Consider the following 15,533-nt stretch of genomic DNA (forward strand, 5'->3'; position numbering starts at 1 on the left):
AGTTTTATTTTGAACAGGTTAGATTTATACACTTGTAGCCACGCCCCCTAAAACTAGCAATACAGATGTCTCTGTGTAGCAATAGGTTAGCGTGTTCGGCTGTTAACCGAAAGGTTGGTGGTTCAAGCCCACCCAGGGACGTAGTGTCTTCAAGATAACCATAATTATTTTAGAAGTAGATTTATTTTGAACAGGTTAGATTTATACACTTGTAGCCACGCCCCCTAAAACTAGCAATACAGATGTCTCTGTGGAGCAATAGGTTAGCGCGTTCGGCTGTTAACCGAAAGGTTGGTGGTTCAAGCCCACCCAGGGACGTGTTGGCTTCAATGTAACCCTAGTTATACTAGAAGGAGTTTTATTTTATAGAGGGTTTGAGTTATACACTTGTAGCCACGCCCCCTACAACTACCAATACAGCTGTCTCGGAGGTCCAGTAGGCTGTTAACCGAAAGGTTGGTGTTTCAAGCCCACCCAGGGATGTGGTGGCTTAAACGTAACCCTAGCTATGCTTGACATTATTTTATTTTGTAGGGGTTGGAATCATACACTTTTAGCCACACCCCCTAAAACTAGCAATACAGATGTCTCTGTGGCGCAATCGGTTAGCGCATTTGGCTGTTAACCGAAAGGTTGGTGGTTCAAGCCCACCCAGGGACGTGGTGGCTTCAAGGTAACCCTAGCTATGCTTGACGTTGTTTTATTTTGTAGGGGTTGGAATTATACACTTGTTGCCACGCCCCCTAAAACTATCAATACAGATTTCTCTGAGGCGCAATCGGTTAGTGCGTTCGTCTGTTAACCGAAAGGTTGGTGGTTCAAGCCCACCCAGGGACGTGGTGGCTTCAAGATAACCCTAGTTATCCTAGAAGTAGTTTTATTTTATAGGGAGTTTGAGTTATACACTTGTAGCCACGCCCCCTACAACTACCAATACAGCTGTCTCTGTGGTGCAGTTGGCTGTTAACCGAAAGGTTGGCGTTTCAAGCCCACCCAGGGACGTGGTGGCTTCAAGGTAACTCTAGCTATCCTTTACATTGTTTTATTTTGTAGGGGTTGGAATCATACAATTGTAGCCACGCCCCCTAAATCTAGCAATGCAGATGTCTCTGTGGCGCAATCGGTTAGCGGGTTCGGCTTTTAACCGAAAGGTTGGTTGTTCAAGCCCACCCAGGGATGTGGTGGCTTCAAGATAACTCTAGTTATTTTAGAAGTAGTTTTATTTTGAACGGGTTAGATTTATACACTTGTAGCCACGCTTGACATTGTTTTACTTTGTAGGGGTTGGAATTCTACACTTGTAGCCACGCCCCCTAAAGCTGTCTCTATGGTGCAAGGTTGGTGGTTAAAGCCCACCCAGGGACGTGGTGGATTCAAGGTAACTCTAGCTATCCTTGATATTGCTTTATTTTGTAGGGGTTGGCCATGCCCCCTTAAAGGAGCAATACAGACGTCACTGTGGTGCAATGGGTTAGCGCGTTCGGCTGTTAACCGAAAGGTTGGTGGTTCAATCCCACCCAGGGGCGTGGTGGTTGCAAGGTATCCCTAGTTATCCTAGAAGTAGTTTTTTTTTATAGGGGGTTTGAGTTATACACTTGTAGCCACACCTCCTACAACTACCAATCCAGCTGTCTCTGTGGTGCAGTCGGCTGTCAACCGAAAGGTTGGTGGTTAAAGCCCACCCAGGGATGTGGTGGCTTAAACGTAACCCTAGGTATGCTTGACATTATTTTATTTTGTAGGGGTTGGAATCATACACTTTTAGCCACGCCCCCTAAACCTAGCACTACAGATGTCTCTGTGGCGCAATCGGTTAGAGCGTTCGGCTGTTAACCGAAAGGTTGGTGGTTCAAGCCCACCCAGGGACGTAGTGTCTTCAAGATAACCATAATTATTTTAGAAGTAGTTTTATTTTGAACAGGTTAGATTTATACACTTGTAGCCACGCCCCCTAAAACTAGCAATACAGATGTCTCTGTGTAGCTATAGGTTAGCGTGTTCGGCTGTTAACCGAAAGGTTGGTGGTTCAAGCCCACCCAGGGACGTAGTGTCTTCAAGATAACCATAATTATTTTAGAAGTAGATTTATTTTGAACAGGTTAGATTTATACACTTGTAGCCACGCCCCCTAAAACTAGCAATACAGATGTCTCTGTGGAGCAATAGGTTAGCGCGTTCGGCTGTTAACCGAAAGGTTGGTGGTTCAAGCCCACCCAGGGACGTGTTGGCTTCAATGTAACCCTAGTTATACTAGAAGGAGTTTTATTTTATAGAGGGTTTGAGTTATACACTTGTAGCCACGCCCCCTACAACTACCAATACAGCTGTCTCGGAGGTCCAGTAGGCTGTTAACCGAAAGGTTGGTGTTTCAAGCCCACCCAGGGATGTGGTGGCTTAAACGTAACCCTAGCTATGCTTGACATTATTTTATTTTGTAGGGGTTGGAATCATACACTTTTAGCCACACCCCCTAAAACTAGCAATACAGATGTCTCTGTGGCGCAATCGGTTAGCGCATTTGGCTGTTAACCGAAAGGTTGGTGGTTCAAGCCCACCCAGGGACGTGGTGGCTTCAAGGTAACCCTAGCTATGCTTGACGTTGTTTTATTTTGTAGGGGTTGGAATTATACACTTGTTGCCACGCCCCCTAAAACTATCAATACAGATTTCTCTGAGGCGCAATCGGTTAGTGCGTTCGTCTGTTAACCGAAAGGTTGGTGGTTCAAGCCCACCCAGGGACGTGGTGGCTTCAAGATAACCCTAGTTATCCTAGAAGTAGTTTTATTTTATAGGGAGTTTGAGTTATACACTTGTAGCCACGCCCCCTACAACTACCAATACAGCTGTCTCTGTGGTGCAGTTGGCTGTTAACCGAAAGGTTGGCGTTTCAAGCCCACCCAGGGACGTGGTGGCTTCAAGGTAACTCTAGCTATCCTTTACATTGTTTTATTTTGTAGGGGTTGGAATCATACAATTGTAGCCACGCCCCCTAAATCTAGCAATGCAGATGTCTCTGTGGCGCAATCGGTTAGCGGGTTCGGCTTTTAACCGAAAGGTTGGTTGTTCAAGCCCACCCAGGGATGTGGTGGCTTCAAGATAACTCTAGTTATTTTAGAAGTAGTTTTATTTTGAACGGGTTAGATTTATACACTTGTAGCCACGCTTGACATTGTTTTACTTTGTAGGGGTTGGAATTCTACACTTGTAGCCACGCCCCCTAAAGCTGTCTCTATGGTGCAAGGTTGGTGGTTAAAGCCCACCCAGGGACGTGGTGGATTCAAGGTAACTCTAGCTATCCTTGATATTGCTTTATTTTGTAGGGGTTGGCCATGCCCCCTTAAAGGAGCAATACAGACGTCACTGTGGTGCAATGGGTTAGCGCGTTCGGCTGTTAACCGAAAGGTTGGTGGTTCAAGCCTTCCCAGGGACGTGGTGGTTTCAAGGTAACCCTAGCTATGCTTGACATTTTTTTATTTTGTAGGGGTTGGAATTATACACTTGTAGCCACGCCCCCTAAAACTAGCAATACAGATGTCTCTGTGGCGCAATCGGTTAGCGCGTTCGGCTGTTAACCGAAAGGTTGGTGGTTCAAGCCCACCCAGGGACGTGGTGGCTTCAAGGTAACCCTAGCTATGCTTGACATTGTTTTATTTTGTAGGGGTTGGAATTATACACTTGTAGCCACGCCCCCTAAACCTGTGTCTATGGTGCAAGGTTGGTGGTTAAAGCCCACCCAGGGATGTGGTGGCTTAAACGTAACCCTAGCTATGCTTGACATTATTTTATTTTGTAGGGGTTGGAATCATACACTTTTAGCCACGCCACGACAGATGTCTCTGTGGCGCAATCGGTTAGCGCGTTCGGCTGTTAACCGAAAGGTTGGTGGTTCAAGCCCACCCAGGGGTGTGGTGGCTGCAAGGTATCCCTAGTTATCCTAGAAGTAGTTTTTTTTATAGGGTGTTTGAGTTATACACTTGTAGCCACGCCCCCTACAACTACCAATACAGCTGTCTCTGTGGTGCAGTCGGCTGTCAACCGAAAGGTTGGTGGTTCAACCCCACCCAGGGACGTGATGGCTTCAAGGTAACTCTAGCTATCCTTGATATTGTTTTATTTTGTAGGGGTTGGAATTATACAATTGTAGCCACGCCCCCTAAACCTGTCTCTATGGTGCAAGGTTGGTGGTTAAAGCCCACCCAGGGATGTGGTGGCTTAAACGTAACCCTAGCTATGCTTGACATTATTTTATTTTGTACGGGTTGGAATCATACACTTTTAGCCACGCCCCCTAAACCTAGCAATACAGATGTCTCTGTGGCGCAATCGGTTAGAGCGTTCGGCTGTTAACTGAAAGGTTGGTGGTTCAAGCCCACCCAGGGACGTAGTGTCTTCAAGATAACCATAATTATTTTAGAAGTAGTTTTATTTTGAACAGGTTAGATCTATACACTTGTAGCCACGCCCCCTAAAACTAGCAATACAGATGTCTCTGTGGAGCAATAGGTTAGTGCGTTCGGCTGTTAACCGAAAGGTTGGTGGTTCAAGCCCACCCAGGGACGTGTTGGCTTCAATGTAACCCTAGTTATACTAGAAGTAGTTTTATTTTACAGAGGGTTTGAGTTATACACTTGTAGCCACGCCCCCTACAACTACCAATACAGCTGTCTCGGAGGTGCAGTAGGCTGTTAACCGAAAGGTTGGTGGTTCAAGCCCACCCAGGAACGTGGTGGCTTCAAGGTAACTCTAGCTATCCTTGATATTGCTTTATTTTGTAGGGGTTGGAATTATACACTTCTAGCCATGCCGCCTAAAACTGTCTCTATGGTGCAAGGTTGGCCATGCCCCCTTAAACTAGCAATACAGACGTCTCTGTGGCGCAATGGGTTAGCGCGTTCGGCTGTTAACCGAAAGGTTGGTGATTCAAGCCCTCCCAGGGAAGTGGTGGTTTCAAGGTAACCCTAGCTATGCTTGACATTTTTTATTTTGTAGGGGTTGGAATTATACACTTGTAGCCACGCCCCCTAAAACTAGCAACACAGATGTCTCTGTGGCGCAATCGGTTAGCGTGTTCGGCTGTTAACCGAAAGGTTGGTGGTTCAAGCCCACCCAGGGATGTGGTGTCCTCGAGGTAACCCTATCTATGCTTGACATTGTTTTATTTTGTAATTGTTGGAATTATACACTTGTAGCCACGCCCCCTTAAACTAGCAATACAGATGTCTCTGTGGCGCAATAGGTTAGCGCGTTTGGCTGTTAACCGAAAGGTTGGTGGTTCAAGCCCTCCCAGGGAAGTGGTGGTTTCAAGGTAACCCTAGCTATGCTTGACATTTTTTTATTTTGTAGGGGTTGGAATTATACACTTGTAGCCACGCCCCCTAAAACTAGCAACACAGATGTCTCTGTGGCGCAATCGGTTAGCGTGTTCGGCTGTTAACCGAAAGGTTGGTGGTTCAAGCCCACCCAGGGATGTGGTGTCCTCGAGGTAACCCTATCTATGCTTGACATTGTTTTATTTTGTAATTGTTGGAATTATACACTTGTAGCCACGCCCCCTAAAACTAGCAATACAGATGTCTCTGTGGCGCAATAGGTTAGCGCGTTTGGCTGTTAACCGAAAGGTTGGTGGTTCAAGCCCACCCAGGGACGTGGTGGCTTCAAGGTAACCCTAGTTATTCTACAAGTAGTTTTATTTTATAGGGGGTTTGAGTTATACACTTGTAGCCACGCCCCCTACAACTACCAATACAGCTGTCTCTGTGGTGCAATCGGCTGTTAACCGAAAGGTTGGTGGTTCAAGCCCACCCAGGGACGTAGTGGCTTCAAGATAACCCTAGTTATTTTAGAAGTAGTTTTATTTTGAACAGGTTAGATTTATACACTTGTAGCCACGCCCCCTACAACTACCAATACAACTGTCTCGGAGGTGCAGTAGGCTGTTAACCGAAAGGTTGGTGGTTCAAGCCCACCCAGGGACGTGGTGGCTTCAAGATAACTCTAGTTATTTTAGAAGTAGTTTTATTTTGAACGGGTTAGATTTATACACTTGTAGCCACGCTTGACATTGTTTTACTTTGTAGGCGTTGGAATTCTACACTTGTAGCCACGCCCCCTAAAGCTGTCTCTATGGTGCAAGGTTGGTGGTTAAAGCCCACCCAGGGACGTGGTGGCTTCAAGGTAATGCTAGCTATGCTTGACATTGTTTTATTTTGTAGGGGATGGAATTATACACTTGTAGCCATGCCGCCTAAAACTGTCTCTATGGTGCAAGGTTGGCCACGCCCCCTTAAACTAGCAATACAGATGTCTCTGTGGCGCAATAGGTTACCGCGTTCGGCTGTTAACCGAAAGGTTGGTGGTTCAATCCCACCCAGGGGCGTGGTGGTTGCAAGGTATCCCTAGTTATCCTAGAAGTAGTTTTTTTTTATAGGGGGTTTGAGTTATACACTTGTAGGCACACCTCCTACAACTACCAATCCAGCTGTCTCTGTGGTGCAGTCGGCTGTCAACCGAAAGGTTGGTGGTTCAAGCCCACCCAGGGACGTGCTGGCTTCAAGGTAACTCTAGCTATCCTTGATATTGCTTTATTTTGTAGGGGTTGGAATTATACACTTGTAGCCATGCCGCCTAAAACTGTCTCTATGGTGCAAGGTTGGCCATGCCCCCTTAAATTAGCAATACAGACGTCTCTGTGGCGTTAACCTTGTTAACCGAAAGGTTGGTGGTTCAAGCCCACCCAGGGACGTGCTGGCTTCAAGGTAACTCTAGCTATCCTTGATATTGCTTTATTTTGTAGGGGTTGGAATTATACACTTGTAGCCATGCCGCCTAAAACTGTCTCTATGGTGCAAGGTTGGCCATGCCCCCTTAAATTAGCAATACAGACGTCTCTGTGGCGTTAACCTTGTTAACCGAAAGGTTGGTGGTTCAAGCCCACCCAGGGACGTGCTGGCTTCAAGGTAACTCTAGCTATCCTTGATATTTTTTTATTTTGTAGGGGTTGGAATTAAACACTTTTAGCCACGCCCCCTAAAACTAGCAATACAGATGTCTCTGTGGCGCAATCGGTTAGCGCGTTCGGCTGTTAACCGAAAGGTTGGTGGTTCAAGCCCACCCAGGGACGTGCTGGCTTCAAGGTAACTCTAGCTGTCCTTGATATTTTTTTATTTTGTAGGGGTTGGAATTAAACACTTTTAGCCACGCCCCCAAAATCTAGCAATCTGCGTAGTTTTATTTTATAGGGAGTTTAAGTTATACACTTGTAGCCACGCCCCCTACAACTACCAATACAGCTGTCTCTGTGGTGCAGTTGGCTGTTAACCGAAAGGTTGGTGTTTCAAGCCCACCCAGGGACGTGGTGGCTTCAAGGTAACTCTAGCTATCCTTTACATTGTTTTATTTTGTAGGGGTTGGAATCATACAATTGTAGCCACGCCCCCTAAACCTGTCTCTATGGTGCAAGGTTGGTGGTTAAAGCCCGCCCAGGGATGTGGTGGCTTAAACGTAACCCTAGCTATGCTTGACATTATTTTATTTTGTAGGGGTTGAAATATAACACTTTACATACAAACCCTAGCTATGCTTGACATTGTTTTATTTTGTAATTGTTGGAATTATACACTTGTAGCCACGCCCCCTAAAACTAGCAATACAGATGTCTCTGTGGCGCAGTCGGCTGTTAACCGAAAGGTTGGTGGTTCAAGCCCACCCAGGGACGTAGTGGCTTCAAGGTAACCCTAGTTATCCTACAAGTAGTTTTATTTTATAGGGGGTTTGAGTTATACACTTGTAGCCACGCCCCCTACAACTACCAATACAGCTGTCTCTGTGGTGCAGTCGGCTGTTAACCGAAAGGTTGGTGGTTCAAGCCCACCCAGGGACGTAGTGGCTTCAAGATAACCCTAGTTATTTTAGAAGTAGTTTTATTTTGAACAAGTTAGATTCATACACTTGTAGCCACGCCCCCTACAACTACCAATACAACTGTCTCGGAGGTGCAGTAGGCTGTTAACCGAAAGGTTGGTGGTTCAAGCCCACCCAGGGACGTGGTGGCTTCAAGATAACTCTAGTTATTTTAGAAGTAGTTTTATTTTGAACGGGTTAGATTTATACACTTGTAGCCACGCTTGACATTGTTTTACTTTGTAGGCGTTGGAATTCTACACTTGTAGCCACGCCCCCTAAAGCTGTCTCTATGGTGCAAGGTTGGTGTTTAAAGCCCACCCAGGGATGTGGTGGCTTCAAGGTAACTCTAGCTATGCTTGACATTGTTTTATTTTGTAGGGGATGGAATTATACACTTGTAGCCATGCCGCCTAAAACTGTCTCTATGGTGCAAGGTTGGCCACGCCCCCTTAAACTAGCAATACAGATGTCTCTGTGGCGCAATAGGTTAGCGCATTCGGCTGTTAACCGAAAGGTTGGTGGTTCAAGCCCACCCAGGGGCGTGGTGGTTGCAAGGTATCCCTAGTTATCCTAGAAGTAGTTTTTTTTTATAGGGGGTTTGAGTTATTGAGCTACAACTACCAATACAGCTGTCTCTGTGGTGCAGTCGGCTGTCAACCGAAAGGTTGGTGGTTCAAGCCCACCCAGGGACGTAGTGTCTTCAAGATAACCATAATTATTTTAGAAGTAGTTTTATTTTGAACAGGTTAGATTTATATACTTGTAGCCACGCCCCCTAAAACTAGCAATACAGATGTCTCTGTCGTGCAGTCGGCTGTCAACCGAAAGATTGGTGGTTCAAGCCCACCCAGGGACGTGATGGCTTCAAGGTAACTCTAGCTATCCTTGATATTGTTTTATTTTGTAGAGGGTTTGAGTTATACACTTGTAGCCACGCCCCCTACAACTACCAATACAGCTGTCTCGGAGGTGCAGTAGGCTGTTAACCGAAAGGTTGGTGGTTCAAGCCCACCCAGGAACGTGGTGGCTTCAAGGTAACTCTAGCTATCCTTGATATTGCTTTATTTTGTAGGGGTTGGAATCATACACTTGTAGCCATGCCGCCTAAAACTGTCTCTATGGTGCAAGGTTGGCCATGCCCCCTTAAATTAGCAATACAGACGTCTCTGTGGCGTTAACCTTGTTAACCGAAAGGTTGGTGGTTCAAGCCCACCCAGGGACGTGCTGGCTTCAAGGTAACTCTAGCTATCCTTGATATTGTTGTATTTTGTAGGGGCTGGACTGAAACACTTTTAGCCACGCCCCCTAAAACTAGCAATACAGATGTCTCTGTGGCGCAATCGGTTAGCGCATTCGACTGTTAACCGAAAGGTTGGTGTTTCAAGCCCACCCAGGGACGTGGTGACATCAAGGCAACCCCAGCTATGCTTGACATTTTTTTATTTTTTAGGGGTTTGAATTCTACACTTGTAGCCACGCCCCCTAAACCTGTGTCTTTGGTGCAAGGTTGGTGGTTAAAGCCCACCCAGGGATATGGTGGCTTAAACGTAACCTTAGCTATGCTTGACATTATTTTATTTTGTAGGGGTTGGAATCATACACTTTTAGCCATGCCCCCTAAAACTAGTAATACAGATGTCTCTGTGGCGCAATCGGTTTACGCATTAGGCTGTAAACCGAAGGGTTGGTTGTTCAAGTCCACCCAGGGAGGTTGTGTTTTCAAGGTAACTCTAGCTATCCTTGATATTGTTTTATTTTGTAGGGGTTGGAATTATACACTTGTAGCCACGCCCCCTAAAACTAGCAATACAGATGTCTCTGTGGCGCAATCGGTTAGCGCATTTGGCTGTTAACCGAAAGGTTGGTGGTTCAAGCCCACCCAGGAACGTGGTGGCTTCAAGGTAACTCTAGATATCCTTGATATTGCTTTATTTTGTAGGTGTTGGAATTATACACTTGTAGCCATGCCGCCTAAAACTGTCTCTATGGTGCAAGGTTGGCCATGCCCCCTTAAACTAGCAATACAGACGTCTCTGTGGCGCAATCGGTTAGCGCGTTCGGCTGTTAACCGAAAGGTTGGTGGTTCAAGCCCACCCAGGGACGTGCTGGCTTCAAGGTAACTCTAGCTATCCTTGATATTGTTTTATTTTGTAGGGGTTGGAATTATACACTTGTAGCCACGCCCCCTAAAACTAGCAATACAGATGTCTCTGTGGCGCAATAGGTTAGCGCGTTCGGCTGTTAACCGAAAGGTTGGTGGTTCAAGCCCACCCAGGGACGTGCTGGCTTCAAGGTAACTCTAGCTATCCTTGATATTTTTTTATTTTGTAGGGGTTGGAATTAAACACTTTTAGCCACGCCCCCAAAATCTAGCAATACAGATGTCTCTGTGGCGCAATCGGTTTACGCATTCGGCTGTAAACCGAAGGGTTGGTTGTTCAAGTCCACCCAGGGAGGTTGTGTTTTCAAGGTAACCCTAGTTATCCTTTACATTGTTTTATTTTGTAGGGGTTGGAATTATACACTTGTAGCCATGCCCCCTAAAACTGTCTCAATGGTGCAAGGTTGGCCACGCCCCCTTAAACTAGCAACACAGATGTCTCTGTGGCGCAATCGGTTAGCGGGTTCGGCTTTTAACCGAAAGGTTGGTGGTTCAAGCCCACCCAGAGACGTGGTGGCTTCAAGGTTATCCTAGAAGTAGTTTTATTTTATAGGGAGTTTGAGTTATACACTTGTAGCCTCGCCCCCTACAACTACCAATACAGCTGTCTCTGTGGTGCAGTTGGCTGTTAACCGAAAGGTTGGTGTTTCAAGCCCACCCAGGGACGTGGTGACATCAAGGCAACCCCAGCTATGCTTGACATTTTTTTATTTTTTAGGGGTTGGAATTCTACACTTGTAGCCACGCCCCCTAAACCTGTGTCTTTGGTGCAAGGTTGGTGGTTAAAGCCCACCCAGGGATGTGGTGGCTTAAACGTAACCCTAGCTATGCTTGACATTATTTTATTTTGTAGGGGTTGGAATCATACACTTTTAGCCACGTCCCCTAAAACTAGCAATACAGATGTCTCTGTGGCGCAATCGGTTAGCGCATTTGGCTGTTAGCCGAAAGGTTGGTGGTTCAAGCCCACCCAGGGACGTGGTGGCTTCAAGGTAACTCTAGCTATGCTTGACATTGTTTTATTTTGTAGGGGTTGGAATTATACACTTATTGGCACGCCCCCTAAAACTATCAATACAGATGTATCTGTGGCGCAATCGGTTAGAGCGTTCGGCTGTTAATCGAAAGGTTGGTGGTTCAAGCCCACCCAGGGGCGTGGTGGCTGCAAGGTATCCCTAGTTATCCTGGAAGTAGTTTTTTTTTATAGGGGGTTTGAGTTATACACTTGTAGCCACGCCCCCTACAACTACCAATACAGCTGTCTCTGTGGTGCAGTCGGCTGTCAACCGAAAGGTTGGTGGTTCAAGCCCACCCAGGGACGTGCTGGCTTCAAGGTAACTCTAGCTATCCTTGATATTGCTTTATTTTGTAGGGGTTGGCCATGCCCCCTTAAACTAGCAATACAGACGTCTCTGTGGCGCAATGGGTTAGCGCGTTCGGCTGTTAACCGAAAGGTTGGTGGGTCAAGCCCACCCAGGGACGTGGTGGCCTCAAGTTAACTCTATCTATGCTTGACATTGTTTTATTTTGTAGGGGTTGGAATTTTACAGTTGTAGCCACGCCCCCTAAAACTAGCAATACAGATGTCTCTGTGGCGGAATAGGTTAGCGCGTTCAGCTGTTAACCGAAAGGTTGGTGGTTTAAGCCCACCCAGGGACGTGGTGGCTTCAAGGTTATCCTAGAAGTAGTTTTATTTTATAGGGAGTTTGAGTTATACACTTGTAGCCACGCCCCCTACAACTACCAATACAGCTGTCTCTGTGGTGCAGTTGGCTGTTAACCGAAAGGTTGGTGTTTCAAGCCCACCCAGGGACGTGGTGACTTCAAGGCAACCCCAGCTATGCTTGACATTTTTTTATTTTTTAGGGGTTGGAATTCTACACTTGTAGCCACGCCCCCTAAACCCGTGTCTATGGTGCAAGGTTGGTGGTTAAAGCCCACCCAGGGATGTGGTGGCTTAAACGTAACCCTAGCTATGCTTGACATTATTTTATTTTGTAGGGGTCGGAATCATACACTTTTAGCCACGCCCCCTAAAACTAGCTATACAGATGTCTCTGTGGCGCAATCGGTTAGCGCATTTGGCTGTTAGCCGAAAGGTTGGTGGTTCAAGCCCACCCAGGAACGTGGTGGCTTCAAGGTAACTCTAGCTATTCTTGATATTGCTTTATTTTGTAGGGGTTGGAATTATACACTTGTAGCCACGCCCCCTTAAACTAGCAATACAGCTGTCTCTGTGGTGCAGTTGGCTGTTAACCGAAAGGTTGGTGTTTCAAGCCCACCCAGGGACGTGGTGACATCAAGGCAACCCCAGCTATGCTTGACATTTTTTTATTTTTTAGGGGTTTGAATTCTACACTTGTAGCCACGCCCCCTAAACCTGTGTCTTTGGTGCAAGGTTGGTGGTTAAAGCCCACCCAGGGATATGGTGGCTTAAACGTAACCTTAGCTATGCTTGACATTATTTTATTTTGTAGGGGTTGGAATCATACACTTTTAGCCATGCCCCCTAAAACTAGTAATACAGATGTCTCTGTGGCGCAATCGGTTTACGCATTCGGCTGTAAACCGAAGGGTTGGTTGTTCAAGTCCACCCAGGGAGGTTGTGTTTTCAAGGTAACTCTAGCTATCCTTGATATTGTTTTATTTTGTAGGGGTTGGAATTATACACTTGTAGCCACGCCCCCTAAAACTAGCAATACAGATGTCTCTGTGGCGCAATCGGTTAGCGCGTTTGGCTGTTAACCGAAAGGTTGGTGGTTCAAGCCCACCCAGGGACGTGTTGGCTTCAAAGTAACCCTAGTTATACTAGAAGTAGTTTTATTTTATAGAGGGTTTGAGTTATACACTTGTAGCCACACCCCCTACAACTACCAATACAGCTGTCTCGGAGGTGCAGTAGGCTGTTAACTGAAAGGTTGGTGGTTCAAGACCACCCAGGAACGTGGTAGCTTCAAGGTAACTCTAGATATCCTTGATATTGCTTTATTTTGTAGGTGTTGGAATTATACACTTGTAGCCATGCCGCCTAAAACTGTCTCTATGGTGCAAGGTTGGCCATGCCCCCTTAAACTAGCAATAGAGACGTCTCTGTGGCGCAATCGGTTAGCGCGTTCGGCTGTTAAACGAAAGGTTGGTGGTTCAAGCCCACCCAGGGACGTGCTGGCTTCAAGGTAACTCTAGCTATCCTTGATATTGTTTTATTTTGTAGGGGTTGGAATTATACACTTGTAGCCACGCCCCCTAAAACTAGCAATACAGATGTCTCTGTGGCGCAATAGGTTAGCGCGTTCGGCTGTTAACCGAAAGGTTGGTTGTTCAAGCCCACCCAGGGACGTGCTGGCTTCAAGGTAACTCTAGCTATCCTTGATATTTTTTTATTTTGTAGGGGTTGGAATTAAACACTTTTAGCCACGCCCCCAAAATCTAGCAATACAGATGTCTCTGTGGCGCAATCGGTTTACGCATTCGGCTGTAAACCGAAGGGTTGGTTGTTCAAGTCCACCCAGGGAGGTTGTGTTTTCAAGGTAACCCTAGTTATCCTTTACATTGTTTTATTTTGTAGGGGTTGGAATTATACACTTGTAGCCATGCCCCCTAAAACTGTCTCAATGGTGCAAGGTTGGCCACGCCCCCTTAAACTAGCAACACAGATGTCTCTGTGGCGCAATCGGTTAGCGGGTTCGGCTTTTAACCGAAAGGTTGGTGGTTCAAGCCCACCCAGAGACGTGGTGGCTTCAAGGTTATCCTAGAAGTAGTTTTATTTTATAGGGAGTTTGAGTTATACACTTGTAGCCTCGCCCCCTACAACTACCAATACAGCTGTCTCTGTGGTGCAGTTGGCTGTTAACCGAAAGGTTGGTGTTTCAAGCCCACCCAGGGACGTGGTGACATCAAGGCAACCCCAGCTATGCTTGACATTTTTTTATTTTTTAGGGGTTGGAATTCTACACTTGTAGCCACGCCCCCTAAACCTGTGTCTTTGGTGCAAGGTTGGTGGTTAAAGCCCACCCAGGGATGTGGTGGCTTAAACGTAACCCTAGCTATGCTTGACATTATTTTATTTTGTAGGGGTTGGAATCATACACTTTTAGCCACGTCCCCTAAAACTAGCAATACAGATGTCTCTGTGGCGCAATCGGTTAGAGCATTTGGCTGTTAGCCGAAAGGTTGGTGGTTCAAGCCCACCCAGGGACGTGGTGGCTTCAAGGTAACTCTAGCTATGCTTGACATTGTTTTATTTTGTAGGGGTTGGAATTATACACTTATTGCCACGCCCCCTAAAACTAGCAATACAGATGTCTCTGTGGCGCTATCGGTTAGCGCATTTGGCTGTTAACCGAAAGGTTGGTGGTTCAAGCCCACCCAGGGACGTGGTGGCTTCAAGGTAACCCTAGTTATTTTAGAAGTAGTTTTATTTTGAATGGGTTAGATTTATACACTTGTAGCCACGCTTGACATTGTTTTACTTTGTAGGGGTTGGAATTCTACACTTGTAGCCACGCCCCCTAAAGCTGTCTCTATGGTGCAAGGTTGGTGGTTAAAGCCCACCCAGGGACGTGGTGGCTTCAAGGTAAATCTAGCTATCCTTGATATTGCTTTATTTTGTAGGGGTTGGCCATGCCCCCTTAAACTAGCAATACAGACGTCTCTGTGGCGCAATGGGTTAGCGCGTTCGGCTGTTAACCGAAAGGTTGGTGTTTCAAGCCCACCCAGGGACGTGGTGACTTCAAGGCAACCCCAGCTATGCTTGACATTTTTTTATTTTTTAGGGGTTGGAATTCTACACTTGTAGCCACGCCCCCTAAACCTGTGTCTATGGTGCAAGGTTGGTGGTTAAAGCCCACCCAGGGATGTGGTGGCTTAAACGTAACCCTAGCTATGCTTGACATTATTTTATTTTGTAGGGGTCGGAATCATACACTTTTAGCCACGCCCCCTAAAACTAGCTATACAGATGTCTCTGTGGCGCAATCGGTTAGCGCATTTGGCTGTTAGCCGAAAGGTTGGTGGTTCAAGCCCACCCAGGAACGTGGTGGCTTCAACGTAACTCTAGCTATTCTTGATATTGCTTTATTTTGTAGGGGTTGGAATTATACACTTGTAGCCACGCCCCCTTAAACTAGCAATACAGACGTCTCTGTGGCGCAATCGGTTAGCGCGTTCGGCTGTTAACCGAAAGGTTGGTGGTTCAAGCCCACCCAGGGACGTGCTGGCTTCAAGGTAACCCTAGTTATTTTAGAAGTAGTTTTATTTTGAACAGGTTAGATTTATACACTTTATTATACACTTGTAGCCACGCCCCCTAAAACTAGCAATACAGATGTCTCTGTGGCGCAATCGGTTAGCGCATTTGGCTGTTAGCCGAAAGGTTGGTGGTTCAAGCCCACCCAGGAACGTGGTGGCTTCAAGGTAACTCTAGCTATCCTTGATAAAACTGTCTCAATGGTGCAAGGTTTGTCACGCCCCC

At 46.4% G+C, this 15,533-nt stretch overlaps 1 protein-coding gene and 16 non-coding genes across 17 annotated transcripts in view; 16 read left to right on the forward strand and 1 right to left on the reverse strand.

The window, feature by feature from the left end:
- Nucleotides 1-15,533, reverse strand: part of LOC137136866 (GRB2-associated-binding protein 1-like) — a 240,163-nt gene that overhangs the window by 166,879 nt on the left and 57,751 nt on the right. The gene's annotated exons all lie outside the window — the stretch shown is intronic.
- On the forward strand, nucleotides 587-660 carry trnan-guu (transfer RNA asparagine (anticodon GUU)). Its single transcript has one exon. It is a non-coding gene; the product is annotated as a tRNA-Asn (tRNA).
- Nucleotides 1,795-1,868, forward strand: trnan-guu (transfer RNA asparagine (anticodon GUU)). The gene has a single exon. It is a non-coding gene; the product is annotated as a tRNA-Asn (tRNA).
- trnan-guu (transfer RNA asparagine (anticodon GUU)) lies at nucleotides 2,491-2,564 on the forward strand. The gene has a single exon. It is a non-coding gene; the product is annotated as a tRNA-Asn (tRNA).
- Nucleotides 3,534-3,607, forward strand: trnan-guu (transfer RNA asparagine (anticodon GUU)). Its single transcript has one exon. It is a non-coding gene; the product is annotated as a tRNA-Asn (tRNA).
- On the forward strand, nucleotides 3,833-3,906 carry trnan-guu (transfer RNA asparagine (anticodon GUU)). The gene has a single exon. It is a non-coding gene; the product is annotated as a tRNA-Asn (tRNA).
- On the forward strand, nucleotides 5,042-5,115 carry trnan-guu (transfer RNA asparagine (anticodon GUU)). Its single transcript has one exon. It is a non-coding gene; the product is annotated as a tRNA-Asn (tRNA).
- trnan-guu (transfer RNA asparagine (anticodon GUU)) lies at nucleotides 5,396-5,469 on the forward strand. The gene has a single exon. It is a non-coding gene; the product is annotated as a tRNA-Asn (tRNA).
- On the forward strand, nucleotides 5,573-5,646 carry trnan-guu (transfer RNA asparagine (anticodon GUU)). Its single transcript has one exon. It is a non-coding gene; the product is annotated as a tRNA-Asn (tRNA).
- On the forward strand, nucleotides 7,047-7,120 carry trnan-guu (transfer RNA asparagine (anticodon GUU)). Its single transcript has one exon. It is a non-coding gene; the product is annotated as a tRNA-Asn (tRNA).
- On the forward strand, nucleotides 8,371-8,444 carry trnan-guu (transfer RNA asparagine (anticodon GUU)). The gene has a single exon. It is a non-coding gene; the product is annotated as a tRNA-Asn (tRNA).
- On the forward strand, nucleotides 9,932-10,005 carry trnan-guu (transfer RNA asparagine (anticodon GUU)). Its single transcript has one exon. It is a non-coding gene; the product is annotated as a tRNA-Asn (tRNA).
- Nucleotides 10,109-10,182, forward strand: trnan-guu (transfer RNA asparagine (anticodon GUU)). The gene has a single exon. It is a non-coding gene; the product is annotated as a tRNA-Asn (tRNA).
- On the forward strand, nucleotides 10,501-10,574 carry trnak-uuu (transfer RNA lysine (anticodon UUU)). Its single transcript has one exon. It is a non-coding gene; the product is annotated as a tRNA-Lys (tRNA).
- Nucleotides 12,770-12,843, forward strand: trnan-guu (transfer RNA asparagine (anticodon GUU)). The gene has a single exon. It is a non-coding gene; the product is annotated as a tRNA-Asn (tRNA).
- trnak-uuu (transfer RNA lysine (anticodon UUU)) lies at nucleotides 13,719-13,792 on the forward strand. Its single transcript has one exon. It is a non-coding gene; the product is annotated as a tRNA-Lys (tRNA).
- On the forward strand, nucleotides 15,200-15,273 carry trnan-guu (transfer RNA asparagine (anticodon GUU)). The gene has a single exon. It is a non-coding gene; the product is annotated as a tRNA-Asn (tRNA).

This window comes from Channa argus, chromosome 12 (assembly GCF_033026475.1).
Source record: "Channa argus isolate prfri chromosome 12, Channa argus male v1.0, whole genome shotgun sequence".
In the NCBI taxonomy this organism is placed as follows: domain Eukaryota; kingdom Metazoa; phylum Chordata; class Actinopteri; order Anabantiformes; family Channidae; genus Channa; species Channa argus.